This window comes from Meriones unguiculatus, chromosome X (genome assembly GCF_030254825.1).
Source record: "Meriones unguiculatus strain TT.TT164.6M chromosome X, Bangor_MerUng_6.1, whole genome shotgun sequence".
NCBI lineage: Eukaryota > Metazoa > Chordata > Mammalia > Rodentia > Muridae > Meriones > Meriones unguiculatus.
The window spans coordinates 79,137,020-79,156,019 of NC_083369.1; positions in this window are offsets into that span (position 1 = coordinate 79,137,020).

Genomic DNA, 19,000 nt, shown 5'->3' on the forward strand with positions numbered 1-19,000 from the left:
TGTACACCTAAAGAACCAAGCAAGAAGGAGGAACCTGGGTAAGATGATCAATCTTCACTCAGAAAGAAAAACAGGATGGACGTTGGAAGAAGGAGAAAACAGAAAACAGGACAGGAGCCTACCACAGAAGGCCTCTGAAAGACTATACCCAGCAGTGTATTAAAGCAGATGCTGAGACTCATAAACAAACTTAGGGCAGAGTGCAGGGAATCTTATGAAAGAAGGGGGAGATAGTAAGACATGGAGAGGACAGGAACACCAGAAGGAGAGCAACATTATCAAAATATCTGGGCAGAGGGTTTTTTTATGAGACTGATGCTCTAGTCAAGGACCAATCATGGATACTACCTATAACCTTTGCTCAGATGTAGCCCATGGCAACTCAGTATCCAAGTGAGTTCCTTAGTAATAGAAACATGGACTGTCTCTGACATGAACTCAGTGTATGGCTTTTTGACCACCTTCCCATGAAGGGGGAGCAGCCATGCCAGACCACAGAGGAGGACAATGCAGCCAGTCCTGAAGAGACCTGATAAGCTAGGGTCAGACTGAAGGGGAGGAAGTCCTCCCCTATCAGTATACTTTTAGAGGGGCTTGGGTGTACATGAGGGATGGAGGGTGTAATTGGGAGGGAGTAATTGAGGGGGCTACAGTTGGGATAGAAAGTGAATAAACTGTAATTAATTTAAAAATAAATTAAAAAATAAAATCTCAAAGACAAATATACTTTTTCAAAGTTTTAATTTATTTAATTAATTTATTACAATGTATTTACTTCATATCAAAGCTATAGTCACCTCTCACCTCCCCTCCCAATCCTTCTCTCCCTCTTTGTTTTCTTCCTATGCTCCTCCCCTAGTCCACTGATACGGGAGGTCTTCCTTCCCTTCCATCTGACCCTAGCCTATCAGGTCTCATTAAGATTTGCTGTACTGTGGTATTGTCTTCCTCTGTGGCCTAGTAAGGCTGCCCTCTACCTCGAGGGCTGGGGGAATGATAAAAGAGCCAGCCACTGAGTTCATGTCAGAGACAGCCCCTGTTTCCTCTACTAGGGCATCCACTTGGAGAATGAGCTGCCATGAGCTGCATCTGAGTTCCAGGTTATCTCCATGAATGCTCCTTGGTTGGAGTATCAGTCTCAGAAAAGGCCCCTGGGAACAGATATTTTTTATTCTGTTGCTCGACTTGTGGAGCTGGTGTCCCCTCCAGTCTTTCTATCTCTTCCTTCTTTTATAAATTTCCTTGCACTCTGCCTAAATTTGGCTATGAGTCTCAGCATCTGCTTCAATTCTCTGCTGGTTAGAATCTTTCAGAGGCCTTTTGTTGTAGGCTCCTGTTTTCTACGCTGTTTATTCTCTCTTCTAATGTCTATCCCATGTGCCTTTTTGAATGAAGACTGAGCATCTTACCCAGGGTCTTCCTTCTTTCTTAGCTTCTTTAGGTGTATAGATTTTAGTATGTTTATCTTTTACAATATGGCTAATATCCTCTTATGAATGAGTATATACCGTGTGTGTCTTTTTGCTTCTAGGATACCTTACTCAGAATGATCTTTTGTAGTTCCCACTATTTGCCTGCAAATTTCATGATGCACTGGACTAACATTCAGAATATGTAAAGAACTCTAAATGCTAAACAACACGGAATCAAGTAATCTACAGAGCAGAGAATTCTAAACAAAGGAATATCGAATGGCAGAGGAATACCTAAAAAAAAATGCTCATCATCCTTGGTGATGCTGGAAATGCAAATTAAAACTAGAGTGAGATTCCAACTTCCATCAGGGTGGCTAAAATAAAAATTCAAGAGACAACACATGCTAGAGAGGATATGATGAAAGGAGAGCCCTCCTCTATTGCTGGTGGGAATATAAACTTGTACAACCACTTTGGAAATCAATCTGGTGCTTTCTCAGAAAATTAGGAATAGTGCTACCTCAAGATACAGGTATAGCACTCCTAAGCATATATCTAAAATATGCTGATGTATATAACAAGGTCATTTACTCAATCATGTAAGTAGCAGCTTTATTTGTAATAGCCAGAATCTGGAAACAACCCAGATGCCCCTCAACTGAAAAATAGATACAGAAATTGTACATCTACACAATGGAATATTACTCAGCAATAAAAAACAAGGAAATCATAAAATTTGCAGGTAAAGGGTGGGATCTGGAAAAGATCATCCTGAGTGAGCTATGTGCAGAAAGACACACACAGTATATACTCACTCATATAGACATATAATATAGGATAAACCTACTAAAATCTGTACATCTAAAGAAACTAATCGAAAGGGAGGACACTGGCTAAAATGCTCAGTCCCCATCCCGAAGAGCAAAGAGGATAGACATCAGAAGAAAGAGAAAACAGGGAACAAGTCAGGAGCCTGACACAGAGGACCTCTGAAAGGCTCTGCCTTGCAGACTATCACTGCAGATGCTGAGACATATGTCCAACCTTTGGGCAGAGTTCAAGGAATCTTATGAAAGAAGTGGAAACAGTAAGATCTGGAGAGGACAGGATCTCCACAAGGAGAGCAACATAACCAAAAAATCTAAGCACAGGGGTTTTTCCTGAGACTGATACTCCAAACAAGAACCATGCATGGAGATAACCTAAGACCCCCGCACAGATGTAGCCCATGGCAGTTCAGTATCCAAGTGGGTTCCATAGTAATAGGAAGAGGGACTGTCTCTGACATGAAATGATTGATCACCTCCCCCTGAGGGAGGCGCAGCTTTACCAGGCCATGGAAGAAGACAATGCAGCCACTCCTGATGAGACCTAATTGACTAGGGTCAGAAGGAAGGAAAAAAAAGGCCTCCCCTATCAGTGGACTTGGGAATGGGCATGCATGCAGAGGGGGGAGGAAGGGAGGAATTAGGACAGGAAGAGGGAGAAAACCAAGGGGAGATACAAAGTGAATAAAGTGTAATTAATAAAGAATTAAAAAAGAAATAACAGATATCTCAGGCTATCATTATTTATTATTTAGTTTTATTCTGTGGTGTTGGAGGCATTTTTATCAAGTGCATGTGGATAGTGATGGAGTGTGTTATAAAGTGCTAGCCTTGGAGCATAGTAGCCATCACCTTCATTTGAGAAACTGTAACTACTTACAAATGATTCATCAAGAGCAGACATGATTACGTTTTTTGTTTTTGTTTTTTTCATAGAAGGATAAGAAGCTTATCAGACCCTAAAATCTGATATTGGAGTGGCTCTTTATTACATTTTCTTGCCAGTTTATGTAATTTTGTTCCAATTGGGTCAGGTCCTTGGGAGATGTTAGTATATATAGAGGAATTAAGTTAACAGAAGGTGATGAGGGTATTGTGGGGGGACTATCTATGAAGATATGGGGAAGTTATCATCTATGCTAATATGAGACTTTTCAGTGCTTCAGCACAGCTTTGGTAGCCCACAGTCCTGTAAATAATCCCTTACCTCTGCTCCATAAGTAAGACAAATAACTCAATCGTCTTCTACATTGGATGTCAGTAATCAGACTTTAGTTTCTCATCATAGCCAAACAAGGCAAGAATAGACAATTTATATCTCCCTATGGGAAGTGTTCCTAAAGGAGTCAAGGTTAGGGGGTAAAAAAGGAATTTAAACTGATTTTGTTTGAGGTCCTATGTAAACCCATGTTCAGAAAGCAAAAACTCCAAAAATGCAGTAATAATTATATATCCTTAATGTTACATGGCCTTATTAGCTTTCTTTTACTTATATGTAAGAACCTGAGTTAGAACCTGTTAGTCAGGGTGGATTTTTTCTGAAGTTTTTCTGAAGATTTTTCTTTTCTTTTCAGTGAATCAATCAATAGAATTCTATAAATGCAGCAACGCTGTGAGTGAATAGTAAATGCGGTAAGTGCACTGGCAGTCCTATAACCTTTTGCAGGTCACTTGTTACCAACTCCTACTTGTTTCTCTTTCCCTTGATGTCCTTTCTAGAGATAGAATTTAAGATGGATACTCACTTTTTAATCTAACTCTATGATGTATTTTGGACATTCTCAAATATTACTCAGACCTTTCTTATACCTCATGGTGTACATGCCATATAATAATCAAGACTCAACCACTGTCAACTTCATTTTCATTTTAATTCCCAGAAAATCACTATGTGGATCTATTAAATCTTAAGTAACCCTTACACTTTGGCTCAGTGTAATTGTACGCAAGTTTCTCCTTTATTCTTTTCAATAATCCCTACTACAAGATTATCTCTATAAATTGCTCTCAAGTTGTATTTTCCCATTAATTTCATTTTTCTGCTTAGACAGCTCTTGACTATTAAAAATTCATTTATATTTTCTGAGTGCATATTTTGAATGATTGTCCTATTATGTGTTTTTCTTCCCTGTATGTCATAAATGTGTATAGTATGAAGACTTAGGCATCTTAATTAAACTTAGAAAATCTTTTAAGGAATCATCTTGTGTTATGCCAGGTTCACGGGACCCTCAGAGACCACCAGGAGATGACTCGATGCAATTGCAGGAGAGCTTTATTACGAGAGCCATCGAACTTGGGACCCAAGTCTCACTGGCAAAACAGTAGAGAAGTGGGACCCCGAGCTCTGAGTGAACAGGAATTTTAAAGGGAAAGTCTGTGAGCCGGGGGTTTCCATGGCAGCAATCAGGGGGGCACAAGCTTTGGCGTTACAGAATTGGGTGAAGTTTAGCAGGGCGGGGTGACCTTTTCTGAGGCACATAATCACAATGGCTAAGGCATATAATCACAATGGCTATTTTTCTAAAGAATATCTGAAACATTGGGGAGAATTTTCCCACCGGATTCTCAACCAATTCCCATTGATTATTGCCAGGGAGTTTGTCTCTATTTTCTTTCTTTTTTTTTTTTTCAATGCAGTTTATTCAGGAACCTTGAACAATCATCTGACCCTGGGTAAAGCCAGCCCACTTTAAATAGCCTCTGGGTAGCCAACCTTAGCATGCCACGTGGGCAATGCAGATAGTTCCACATACATGGAAGCAAGCCAGATCCTCGGCCTTAGCCAAATGTGGAGTTGTTCATGACAGAGAGCACTCACCATCGGGAAGGTGGAAGGCGGAAACCAGCTCCATCTTTCAGGCGCGGCATTATGCAGCTCTCTACAGTTCCCCCTTTTTGTTTTAGATGAATCAGGCAAGAGTAGAGGTCTGATCTCTGATATTAGAAATAAATTGGGACTTTGTACTGATGTTCATTTAGGTGTCATCCACCCAAAGAGCATCAGACCGGTCTGATACCTTTTTCTCAGAGGCGGGACCTGGGGCATCAACCCGCATGCAATCAGACATGCTCTTCTCTGGGTCCAAAGCGGCTGACTTTGAGTGCAGTGCTTAGCCTCGCATCCTGAGCGTAACATTTTAGCTTTTTATGGTAGCCAACCATGCTTGGGGAGACTGCCCTGCTTCAATGGCTGTAAAGGCCTGAATGGTCATGGCTGCATTACACTGTTGTGAGACTCTAATCTTGCATATATACCACAGGCAAACCAAGGTGACCAACACCAGAAGGCCTGCTAACGCTCCCATGCCCGCCCATTCCTTCAGATGATTCATGACTGCAGCAATCCATGATGATAATCCTGTGGCTAGTCCTGCGTCCACTCTGGTAGAATTTACCATGACAAAGGCCACTCTCAGCTGCTCCATCGTAGTATCGAATTCTCCAGTCCAATTACCTAAAATATAGCTAGAAAATTGTTTAGACAGATTTGCAGCACAGGGAAAATTCTCATGTTGTATGCTAGTGACTCAAAGTTCAGCATACTTTCATTGACAGCCAAGTTGAGCGATTTGTCATAGGGTATCAATTTGCTCCTGCACGAGGTCAATCCTCTGATTGAACACCATCAAACCTCCTTTTAGTTGAGCATTAATTCCTTTTTGTACATCTAAGGCATGAGCTACATTGGCTAAAAGGTTATTCAGGGTCTGAGCAGTCTGCACAGTATGACTCATGGCTAATGCCCTGGTGGTAGCTCCAACAGCCGCCAATGAGATGGCAGTAACAATGGCAGCTGTAATTGCAAGATCCCTTTTCTGTCTGAAGAGAGTCATAGCGTGAGGGGCATCAACGAGCATAGGCACCCAGCGAGGCATGCGAGTAACCAGCTAGTAAATTTACTAGCATTGCAGTATTGGGCAAAAAAGCAAGTATCATTACCACAATTACTTGGCTCTATCTGGCTAATAATGAATAAAAATGGGGGATATAAACAAACAGGTGTGGGCTTATAGGGAATATTATGAGAAACCTTAATCCCCTCGTTGGAACATCCTGCATCAGTTCTAGAACTAGCAGTGGTCGTCTCTGAGGTCTGCGTAGGTTCAGGAGACCATTGCCCCCAGGGGCGAGATGTGCTCCATGTAAATTGACTAACTCCATGTTTTCGTCCACTTTTGAAAGTCATTTAAGGTTCTTAAATTATTTTTTTCCTTTTTTTTAAAATTTTTCATCAATTACACTTTATTCATTCTGCATCCCCCCATAAGCCCCTCCCTCCCCTCCCAATCCCACCCTCCCTCCTCCCTCTGCATGCATGCCACTCCCCAAGTCCACTGATAGGGGAGGTTCTCCTCTCCTTTCTGATCTTAGTCTATCAGTTCACATCAAAAGTGGCTGCATTGTCCTCTACTATGGCCTGGTAAGGCTGCTCCCCCCCAGGGGGAGGTGATCAAAGAGCAGGCCAATCAGATTATGTCAGAGGCAGTCGCTCATCCCATTACTATGTAACCCAATTGGACTCTGAACTGCCCTGGGCTACATCTGTGCAGGCGTTCTGGGTTATCTCCATGAATAGTCCTTGGTTGGAGTATGAGTCTCTGGGAAGTTCCCTGTGTTCAAATTTTCTTGTTCTGTTGCTCTCCTTGTGGAGATCCTGTCCTCTCCAGCTCTCACTATTTCCCAGTTCTTACCTAAAATTCCATTCACTCTGCCCAACAGTTGCTCATCAGGCTCAGCATCTGCTTTGATAGTCCGAAGGGCATAGGCTTTCAAAGGCCCTCTGTGGTAGGTTCCTATTTTGTTTCCTGTTTTCTTCTTCTTCTGATGTCCATCATCTTTGCCTTTCTGGATGGGGATTGGACATTTTTGTTAGGGTCCTCTCTCTTGCTTAGTTTCTTTAGATGCACAGGTTTTAGTGGGTTTGTCCTATGTTGTATGTCTATATGAGGGAGTATATACCATGTGTGTCTTTTTGCTTCTGGGACAACTCACTCAGGATGATCCTTTCCAGATCCCACCATTTACCTGCAAATTTCATGATTTCCTTATTTTTCATTGCTGAGTAATATTCCATTGTGTAGATGTACCACATTTTCTGCATCCATTCTTCAGTTGAGGGGCATCTGGGTTGTTTCCAGCTTCTGGCTATTACAAATAAAGCTGCTACAAATGTGGTTGAGCAAATGTCCTTTTTGTGTACTTGAGCCTCTTTGGGATATATGCCCAGTAGTGGTATGGCTGGATCTTGAGGAAACGCTATTCCTAGTTGTCTGAGAAAGCGCCAGATTGATTTCCAGAGTGGTTGTACCAGTTTACATTCCCACCAGCAGTGGAGAAGGGTTCCTCTTTCTCCACATCCTCTCCAGCATGTGTTGTCACTTGAGTTTTTGATCTTGGCCATTCTCATGGGTGTAAGGTGAAATCTCAGGGTTTTGATTTGCATTTCCCTAATGGCTAGTGAGGTTGAGCATTTCTTTAAGTGCTTCTCTGCCATTCGGTATTCCTCTACAGAGAATTCTCTGTTTACCTCTGTTCCCCATTTTTTAAGTGGGTTACTTGGTTTGCTGCTTTTCAGCTTCTTTAGTTCTTTATATATACTTGATATGAGTCCTCTGTCAGATAAAGGGTTGGTGAAGATTCTTTCCAATCTGTAGGAGGTCGCTTTGTTTTGATGACGGTGTCCTTTGCTTTGCAGAAGCTTTTCAGTTTCATGAGGTCCCATTTATTGATTGTTGCTCTTAGAGCCTGTGCTGTTGGTGTTCTGTTCAGGAAGTTTTCCCCTGTACCAATGAGTTCTAGGGTATTCTCCACTTTTATTTCAAGCCGATTTAATGTGTCTGGTTTTATGTTGAGGTCTTTGATCCACTTGGACTTCAGTTTTGTGCAGGGTGATATGTCTCTATTTTCTATGAAGTATTTATTCTGTCATATTTCCTGGAGGCTGTTGCTAGGAGAGTTAACTTTGTTTTCTGCCAAGTGTACATTTTGTGATATTTCCTGGTACCTGAATTCAGTTCCCAGTCAAGATCTTCATTTCAAAATGGAGTTATATTCAGGCTATCTTAAGCACTTCACTTGAACATTTGCCTCAAATATATTTAAACTAATCAGGACCCTGTGGTTTAAAAATACAATAATATAATTCAAGCTAGTTTAAGAAAAAAAATGCCTCATATAATTGGGAAGCCTAAAGGTAGATGTTTCCAGTTAGTGCTACAGCTGGAGAATGATTTCACTCTTTGCATCAGTAACTTTTTCACAAAGGCCTTTTCCCATGTAGTGAAAAAGTTTGTTATAGCCAAGCCTAGGTATACTTTATAAGTTATTACTTACAAAGAATTTGATTCACTCCTACTGTGCATATATCAATTTAATGGAAAACTTCTGATTAGTCATGTTTAAGTTATCAGAAGCTCTTAGATAAGGAAATAGGATCTCATGATTGGCAAGACCCATGTCACATGCCCAGTCACATATTTAAGGAAACATCAGATACTGATTAAGCACTAGATTGGAACAATTTATACTGGGGATTAACTGGCTTTTCTAAGAATACTGGCAGGTAAAGTGAACTTATTTACTCTACATATGAGTTGTTTTGTTTGATAATTTTTATATTCCTTCTGCTTAAGTACTGTGAACCTTTGAGTGATTGGGTCCAGGTTCTTGGTCCATTTGACATATGGCCTTGAAGACAATTGTGGGCTCTTACCTATTTTATTTTCCCTGATTCTTCTTCCATCATTTCTTTGTCCCTATTCTGTATGCCCCTCTCTCCTATATTTCCACCATGATTTGCCTCCATCCCTGGTCTTACCTCAACTGAGCAGGTAAGGATAACATTAGTAAACTTCTAAAATTGTGAGCTACTGAAAAATTTTCTCCTTTATCTTAAGTTCTCCCATCTTCACAGAAAAACCCTCCCAATATAATAACCATTTTTTATTTTTTAAGTAGCCCATGACATTGAATTTGTTCTGACTGAATAAATAAGTGTGTGATGCCACCAATTTTATAGAACATTCTTCATTTCTATGAACAAACTGTTGAGGGACATTCTGATGAAGGCTCAGATAAGAATCAGGGAGCTGTAGATGTAACCCTAAATGTTTGTGTGGCTAAATAATCATAGGATTCTTGAGCCATCTAAGGAGAAAGTAATTTATTATCTATAATCATGAATAGGTGGCTCTGAATTTGGTTGCTTCAGCTGTTTCACCCATTACAGGTCCATAATGCAAGGATCTCAGAATAAGACTTCAAAGTAGGGGTCCTGTAATTGTCTGATTATTTTCCATCACTACTTAGATACAACATTTTGAATCCAAGGGATTGAGTAGGGCATGGGACATGGCCACACTCTCAGAAGACAAATATAACAAGGTTTGGTAGCATATATGGGATGCTTTCTGTAATGCTCATGGATAACAAAATATCTTCATGTATATCCTGGGGGAATGAAGCTACTTGGAAACTTGGGAGTATAACTCACTAATTACTTTGGGCTATACTTCAGTTTTTATATATTTCAATACAAATTGTAATACCAGAACTTGAGAGGTTGATTCATGAGTTTGAGGAGAAGCTAGGCTTCTAAATCAGACCCTGTCTTAAAACCAACAAGCAAATAAATAAGAACATGAAACAGAAACTGCTAAAGTTAATTGATTTGTTTACAGTTTGGTCAACAGAGCAGAGAATACTTTCAAAACTTAGCCTCAGATTGCTTCCATTGTCTGGTACAGAGAAAATTTTTCATTCAGTTCCATGTCTGTCATTCCTTAATAACATGAGGCAGAAATTGCCTTAATTGTCTGCATTAAAAAAAAGTCATTTTAGAAATTTAATGGGTTGGTGGATATAATGTGTATGACTGTCCTTTCTAGGTTTTGCAGAGTTCTTTTTGACTAGGTCCATTTTTGTGATATGAACACCTTTTTATTTTAATCTTTTCTTTTGAGTTTAGCTTCAAGCTGAGAGCACTGTATGTTTGTGAAACGAATAATTTCACAACTTTTTATTACATTTTAAAAATTAAGTTAACTTAAATCATCTCTCCTCCTCTAACCTCCCCAATCCATCCATCACCTCACAATTTCCTCTAATTCCTGGCCTCCTTTAAAAATATTGTTACACACACACACACACACACACACACACACACACACGTATGTAAATAATATATGTATAATATGCTGAATCTCTTTGGTGTTGCTTATATGTATATATTTTCAGACTGGCCATTTGGCATTTTGTACCCAGTTAAAGGCTTCATCCCTGAGGAAGACTATTTCTCCTAGTCTTACCATAACTTAGTTGCTTGTAGTTTTTTGTCTAGGAACTGGGTACCATGAGACTTCCCTGCTTTTGTGTTAGCATGTATATTGGTTTTGTCCTTGTTCAGGTCTTGTTTATAAAAGCATAGTTTTAAAATATCATAAGGGTGGCTTCTGTTTCATTTTTAGATGGCAAATTATTACATTAAACTTCCTGATTCTCTGGCTCTTACAGTCTTTCTGGACATTTTCTGAGATGCTTCCAGAATCGTAGGTACATGTGTTGTATTAGAGAGGTATCTATCAGTGCTGGGTACCTCATAATCAGTTGTTTTATGCATTTGGACTAGTTATGACTTTTTGTGATGATATCTGTCTGTTACAGTAAGCACCTTCTTTGATGATGAATGAGAGCTACATTTGACTGTGGGTATAAGGATATGTAATTAGATTGTAGTTAGAAATTGTACTGCTTTAGCAAAGTAGCAAGAATACGTTTTCCTCTATGATTCATGACCCCACTAGCCCAGGATGGCTGGCTAGGTTTTTAGTAACAAGCATGATTTCCCGTCTGTTGAATGAGCCTTTAAACCAATTAGACAACTACTGGTTATCACTAAAATATGGGTGTCACTATTGCACAACTAAGGATATCTTGCCATGCTGGTCAGTGTTTCAGTTCATAGAAATCACAACTTGATAGTAAAATTGATTGCTTCCTTCCCTTGATAGACTGCATATTAAATTCTATGCAAGCTAATCAAACCCAAAATTGGTTTATGTTATACTGTTGAGTTTTAAACTTGGGACTTGGTACCTCTCCTTTATTTTGCTAAATTTTAACTGAGAAATAGTATCCTTAGGAACCTGCCACAGAGCGCCTGTGAAAGGCTCTGCCCTGCAGACCATCAAAGCAGATGCTGAGACTTATGGCCAAACATTGGGCAGAGTGCATGAAATCTTATGTAAGAAGTGGAAAATAGTAAGAGCTGGAGAGGACAGGAACCCCATAAGGAGAGCAACAGAATCAGAAAATTTAAACACAGGGAACTTTCCAGAGACCAAGTACTATTCATGGAGATAACCTAGAATCCCTGCAGAGATGTAGCACATGACAGTTCAGTGTCCAAGTGGGTTACATAGTAAGGGGAAGAGGGACTGCCTCTGACATAATGTGATTGGCCTGCTCTTTGATCACCTCCCCCTGAGGGGAGAGCAGCCCTACCAGGCCACAGAAGATGACAAGGCAGCCACTCCTGATGAGATCTGATAGACTAAGATTAGAAGGAAGGAGAGGAGTACATCCCCATCAGTTGACTTGGGGAGGGGCATGCAGGAAGAAGGGAGAGGGAAGGTGGGACTGGGAGGGGAAGAGGGAGGGGCTTATGGGGGATACAAAGTGAATAAAGTGTAATTAATAAAATAAAATAAATAAATAAATAAATAAAAAAGAAATACTATCCCATGCCTGAATTACTACTGTATTTTATATAGATATAATTTGTTAGTTTCATAAATGTTTAGCTAGAGAGCACTTTGCCTCAGAAAAAAATCATAACTTGAATCTCACATAAAGCAGATTTAAATTATATTTACATAATACTTGGGATTAAAATTTTAAAGTAGGTGCTATAATGAGTTAATATTTGAAGGGATATTGAGATAGAATAAGTATACTTTATATGTGACTAGAAAAGATTTAGGGGTGCTAAAGTCAGTGCTATATTTTAAATGTATAGCTCCCTGCATAATTTTCTGAAAACCTAAGCATTGATATGGTTGTGTTTGGAATAAAGGCCATAGAAGATGAATAAACTATATTGGTAGAGTGCTCAGGAATGGAATTTATACCCTGGTAATAGAGGATTCTGAAACGTGCTTTGCTTTATATACCATGTGAGACTAAGAAGAAGATGTCTACAAATGAGGAAACGTATCCTTTGCCATTTCCTTGATATTGGACAATCCAGTCCTGACAACTATGAAAAAATAAATTTGTTCCTTCTAATCTGTCTATTATATTTTGTATAGTAACCAGAATGGACTACTAAGTGGAATCATCTTGATTTCTGATTAAGTTTCTATAACTGGAAAAAGGGTAAATTAAACTTGAGTAGCACTGTGTACCTATGACCCGAATTCTTTCATTCAGTTCTTCTGTTGTGATATGTTTAGCTTTCTGAATTCTTTATAAATGTCCGTAATATGATGAGTTCCTGGGTATTAGAATAAGCTATATCCTGGAGGAGAAAATTCCTTCTGATTTTAAATGTATATTTTGAAACTAAAATGAAATTTCAAAAGAAATGTTATGTGCACCATTATATTGTGCATATATTAAGTAAACGTCTATGTCCAATAAATTATATAAACTTTAAAAATATAAGCTGTTTACAAAGCATCAATGAAGCCAAACTTTAAGATAAAAAATCATTTTAAAGAACAAAATTTCCAAGTTTGAATGGTTTTTCAAATAAATTAATTCTCAGAATCATTAAAACATCTGCAGCTCTCATGTTGTATGCTAGTGACACAAAGTCCAACATACTTTCATTGACAGCCAAGTTGAGCGATTTGCCATAGGGTATCAATTTGCTCCTGCACGAGGTCAATCCTCTGATTGAACACCATCAAGCTTCCTTTTAGTTGAGCATTAATTCCTTTTTGTACATCTAAGGCATGAGCTACATTGGCTAAAAGATTATTCAGGGTCTGAGCAGTCTGCACAGTATGACTCATGGCTAATGCCCTGGTGGTAGCTCCAACAGCCACCAATGAGATGGCAGTAACAATGGCGGCTGTAATTCCAAGATCCCTTTTCTGTCTGAAGAGAGTCATAGCGTGAGGAGCATCAATGGGCACAGGCACCCACCGAGGCATGCGAGTAACTAGGGTATACCTAAATTCACTAGCATTCCAGCACTGGGCAAAAAGGCAAGTATCATTACCACAATTACTTGGCTCTATCTGGCTAATAATGAATAAAAATGGGGGATATAAACAAACAGGTGTGGGCTTATAGGAAATATTATGAGAAGCCTTAACCCCCTTGTGCAGGACTAGCCACAGGATTATCATGATGGATTGCTGCAGCCATGAATCATCTGAAGAAATGGGCAGGCATGGGAGCATTAGCAGGCCTTTTGGTGTTGGTCTCCTTGGTTTGCCTGTGGTATATATGCAAGATTAGAGTCTCACAACAGCATAATGCAGCCATGACCATTCAGTCCTTTACAGCCATTGAAGCAGGACAGTCTCCCCAAGTATGGGAGCTAAAATGTTATGCTCAGGATGCGAGGCTAAGCACTGAACTCAGGGTCAGCTGCTTTCGACCCAGAGAAGAGCATGTCTGATTGCATGCGGGTTGATGCCCCAGGTCCCGCCTCTGAGAAAAAGGTATCAGATGGTTCTGATGCTCTTTGGGTGGATGACACCTAAATGAACATTGATACAACATCCCAATTTTTTCTAATATCAGAGATCAGACCTCTACTCTTGCCTGATGCGTCTAAAACAAAAAGGGGGGACTGTAGAGAGCTGTGTAATGCCGTGCCTTAAAGATGGAGCTGGTTTCTGCCTTGCCTTCCACCTTCCCGATGGTGAGTGCTCTCTGTCACAAACAACACCATATTTGGCTAAGGCTGAGGATCTGGCTTGCTTCCGTGTATGTGGACCTATCTGCATTGCCCACGTGGCACGCTGGGGTTGGCTACCCAGAGGCTATTTAAGCTGTGGGCTGGCTTTCCCCAGGGTCAGATGATTGTTCAAGGTTCCTGAATAAACTGCATTGAAAAAGAAAAAAAATCTGCAGCTAAGGTATTTTCTGCTTGTCACATTCATAGTGATCCTTTTTTGTTAGCTAACTTGAAATTCACAGTGCTTTGACATATGCAAATACTAATTAGCTCTAAAGGGCTTGAGATTTTTGTTGTCTTTTTCAGTCACTGTTTTTTTTAGAACATTATTACAAGGGCAACACAATCTCAATTGTAAATTCAATGTTAATAAATTCTGTATATAGCCCATATGAGTGTATTTGAGATACAGGTTAGTTTTCTCTTATTTATAATTTTCCTTCAAGGGAATTCACTTATTTGTTTTTAGAGTTTTCACATGAATAAATATTGAGATGAGGGGCCCCAAGCAAACTTTTCTTTTCTTTCTTTTTTTTTTTTTTAATTCAAGACAACTCCATATGGAGTTCAATACAATGTGTGTAACTTTCCTGAATAGAAGAAGAAACTCTCGGTAAACAGAAAAAACAGAAATGGAATAATTTCCTCCTGCATCTCATTGATCCCTATTATTAGATTATCTTTCCTTCATAGTGTGTATTTCTAAAACAGGCAGATTAGAGGATGCATTTTTACTCACTTTCTAGCTATGACTTTGGACAAAATCACTTATTCCATCTAAAATTCATCCTCAATTGAGGGTAGTAGAAGTATTCTTGACGCAAGATCTTAATAGAGATCAATTGATGTAATGCAGTGAAACAGTGGATGCGAAGTAAGTAACCAAAATGGGTATTAGCTGGTATTATTGTTATTAAATACTGTTACTATTGTTCCACGAGTTGATGGATAATAGAAATATATCTCATACCACACAGTAAATTGTTTTTCTTTTCACACAGTCAATTGAATAAAAAAATTCGTCATTTTTTTTCGCCCTGTAAGTATTCTGCTTGGTCTTTCTTGCTTTACTTCGTTTGTTTGTCTTCTTTCCTCAGATGGATTCTTAAATCTTTCTAATTACATAAGTAATTAAATTCTTCCTATATTTGCCTTCCTAGTTAGTAAAGGAAAGTCCTCAAAATTTGAGTAGTCTGTCCTTCTTAGGAAGCACCTCAGCACACACATTTAATAATACTTCAAGCATGACCTTTGTGGGGATCTTGCCCTTTTATCTTAATTTTGTTTACTCAGCCATCTAGTACCCATCCCCATGACTATCCCTACCCTACCACCATTTCAATTCAATTAAATAGGTCTCCTGCTCAAAAGGCTATTTTTCTTGCTACTAAAACAATATGGTACAATTATTTTTATCTGTAGCAAGAATAAGATTAAAATTTAGCTTATATATTCTAAGCAAATGCAAAATTAATGGTACCCTTAAGTCTCTAATCATAGGAGAAAGGCTTTTAGCAGTTTTGAAGGAATACACCTACAGAACATTACTTGATGACTTTTTAAGGTAATATATTTAACTTTTATTGGATTTATTCTTTGACAATTTCATATACATATAGCATAATTTCTGATTATTATAAGTAGTCTCTAACTAACTTTCCTCCTCCCTTCAGTATCCACCCCTTAGTTCCCTTTCAATATACATAAGCTTTTTTTCTTTTTAAGACTCACTGAGTTGAACCTGTATGTATGTGACCAAGAGTTTAGAACTATCTGCTAGAAAATAGTAGACATCTCAGAGGGTATACAACTACAGTAAGTATTTTATATATAAAATATAAATAGAATATATGCATATATATACATACATAATTTTTACTTCTCTTCTTCCTTCTACCCCTTCCAGGTCTGAGTCCCCCCATTCTCCTCTTCTTTAGCTATTGTTGTGAATTCCTTTGCAGATAAAAATAAATACAATTGCCTAAGACAACATGAAAGAGAAAAACTATGACTAACACCAAAAGAGTTCTTTCTTGTGGCAATTAATACCCTTCACATGTCCCTAAACAAGCATTTAACACAGAATGCTTGACAATTAAGTGTTTCCTCCTTTCTTTTTAAAAAAAAATGTATTTATTTAGTTTTAGTTGTATTTATTTTTTATTAATTACATTTTATTCACTTTGTATCTCAGCTATGCCCCCCCCCCTCATCCCTTTCCAATATCACCTTCCATCCCTTACCTCCCCACATGCCCCTCTGCAAGTCCACTGATAGGGGAGGTCTTATCAGGACTGGCTGCATTGTCTTGCTCTGTGGTCTGGTAAGGCCCCTTCAGGAAGAGGTGATCAAAAGCCAGACACTGAGTTCATGTCAGAAACAGTCCCTGTTCACATTATTAGGGAACACACTTGAATAATGAGCTGCCATGGACTACATCTGTACAGTGGTTCTAGGTTATCTCCATGTATGGTCCTTGTTTGTGGTATCAGTCTCAGATAAGATCCCTTTGCCCATATGTTTTGGTTCTGTTGCTCTCCTTGTGGAGCTCCTATCCATTCCAGGTCTTTCTATCTCCCACTTCTTTCATAAGATTCTCTGCACTCTGCCCAAAGTTTGGCTATGATTCTCTGCATCTGCTATAATATTGTGCTGGGTAGAATCTTTCAGAGGCCCTTTGTGGTAGGCTCCTGTTCTGCTCCCTGTCTCCATCCTCTTCTGATGTCCATCTTGTTTGGTTTTCTGAGTGAGGATAAATCATCTTACCCAGTGTCCTCCTTCTTTCTCAGTTTCTTTAGGTGTACAGATTTTAGTATGTTTATTCTATATTATATGTCTAATGTTCACTTATAAGTGAGTATATACTGTGTGTGTCTTTCTACTTCTGGGATACCTCTCTCAGGATGATCTTTCCTAGTTTCCACCATTTGCCTGCAAATTTCATGATTCCCTTGTTTTTGAAAGCTGAATAGTATTCCTTTGTGTAAATGTACCAAAATTTCTGCATCCATTCCCAAGTTGATGGACAACTTTGTTGTTTTCCGTGCTTGGCTATTACAAATAAAGCTGCGACTAACATTGTTGAGGAGACAACTTCCTGATAAGAACACTAACATCACAGGCTCTAAGATCAACAATCAATAAATGGGTCCTCATGAAAATAAAAAGCTTCTGTAAAGCAAAGGACACTGTCGTCAGAAGAAAATGACAGCCTATATCCTGGGAAAGGATCTTCACCAACCCTATATCTGACACAGGAATAATATCCAGAATATATAAAAACTCAAAAAATTAAATAGCAACAAATCAAGTAATCCAACTAAAAATGGGGTATAGAACTAAAAAGAGAATGCTCAATAGAGACATATCAATTGGCAGAGAAGCACTTAAAGAAATGCTCAGTTTCCTTAGTCATTAGGGAAATGCAAATCAAAACAACCCTGAGATTACACCTTATACTCATTGGATTGGCTAAATCAAAAACTCAAGTAACAATACATCCTGGATAGACTGTAAAGAAAGGGGAATGCTCCACCATTGCTGGTGGGAATGCAAACTTATACAACCACTTTGCAAATCAATCTGGTGCTACCTCAAGATCCAGCTATACCACTCTTATTCATATATCCAAAAGATGCTCAAGTATACAACACATACATTTGCTCAATCATGTTCATAGCAGCTTTATTCATAATAGCCAGAATCTGGAAACAACACAGATGTCCATCAACTGAGGAATGGATGCATAAATTGTGGTACATCTACACAATGGAATACTACTCAGCAATTAAAAACATGGAAATCATGAAATCTTGAGGCAAATGGTGGGAACTACAAGAGATCATCCTGAGTGAGGTATCCCATAAGCAGAAAGACACATATGGTATATGCTTACATGTAAGTGGTTATAAGAAATATAATCCAAGATAAACATACTAAAATCTACACCTAAAGACGCTAATTAAGAATGAGGATCCTATGTAAGATGATCAGTCCTCCTCCAGAAAAGCAAATGGGATGGGCATTGGAAGAGGGAGAAAACAAGGAACAGGACAGGAGCCTGCCACAAAGGGCCTCTGAAAGTCTCTACTGGGCAGGGTTGCCATAGGCAAACTTTGGGCAAAGTACAGGGAGTCTTATGGAAGAATGGGGGAATAGAGGACCCATAGGGAACAGGAACTCCACAAGGAGACCAACAAAGCCAACATATCTCAGTCCAGGGGTGCCTTCAGAGACTGATGCATCACCCAAGGAGTATGCACAGAAAGGACCTAGATCCCCTGCTCACATGTAGCTCATAGGCAGCTCATTATCCAAATGGGCTTCCTAGTAAGGGGAACAGGGGCTGTCTCTGACATGAACTCAGTGTCTGGCTCTTTGATCAGCATCCCCTGAGGGAGGAGCAGCCTTACCATGCCACAGAAGAAGACAATGCAATCAGACTGGATGAGACTTGCTATACTAGGGTCAGATGGAAAGGGTGGAGGACTGCCCAGATCAGTGGACTAGTGGAGGGGAATGGCAGGAGAAGAGGGAGGAAGGGTAGGATTGGCAGGGAATGAGGGAGAGGGCTACAACTGGGATATAAATCGAATAAACTGTAATTAATAGAAATTACATTAATTATCAAAAAGAAAAATGGTTTCTGTTCAGAATATCTTTGTTTCATTTTCCATAGTGTGTTTTCTGTTTTGCAATATAACATGTTAGGGACTGCTAAAAGAGACTAGTGACAGGTACAGATCAGATGTATATAACAGATTACAGATAGGCCAGTAATTACTAACTACAGATAGAAGTCACAAAGGAGAAGTTTCAAATTTTAAGTTTGGCTTGCTTTTTGT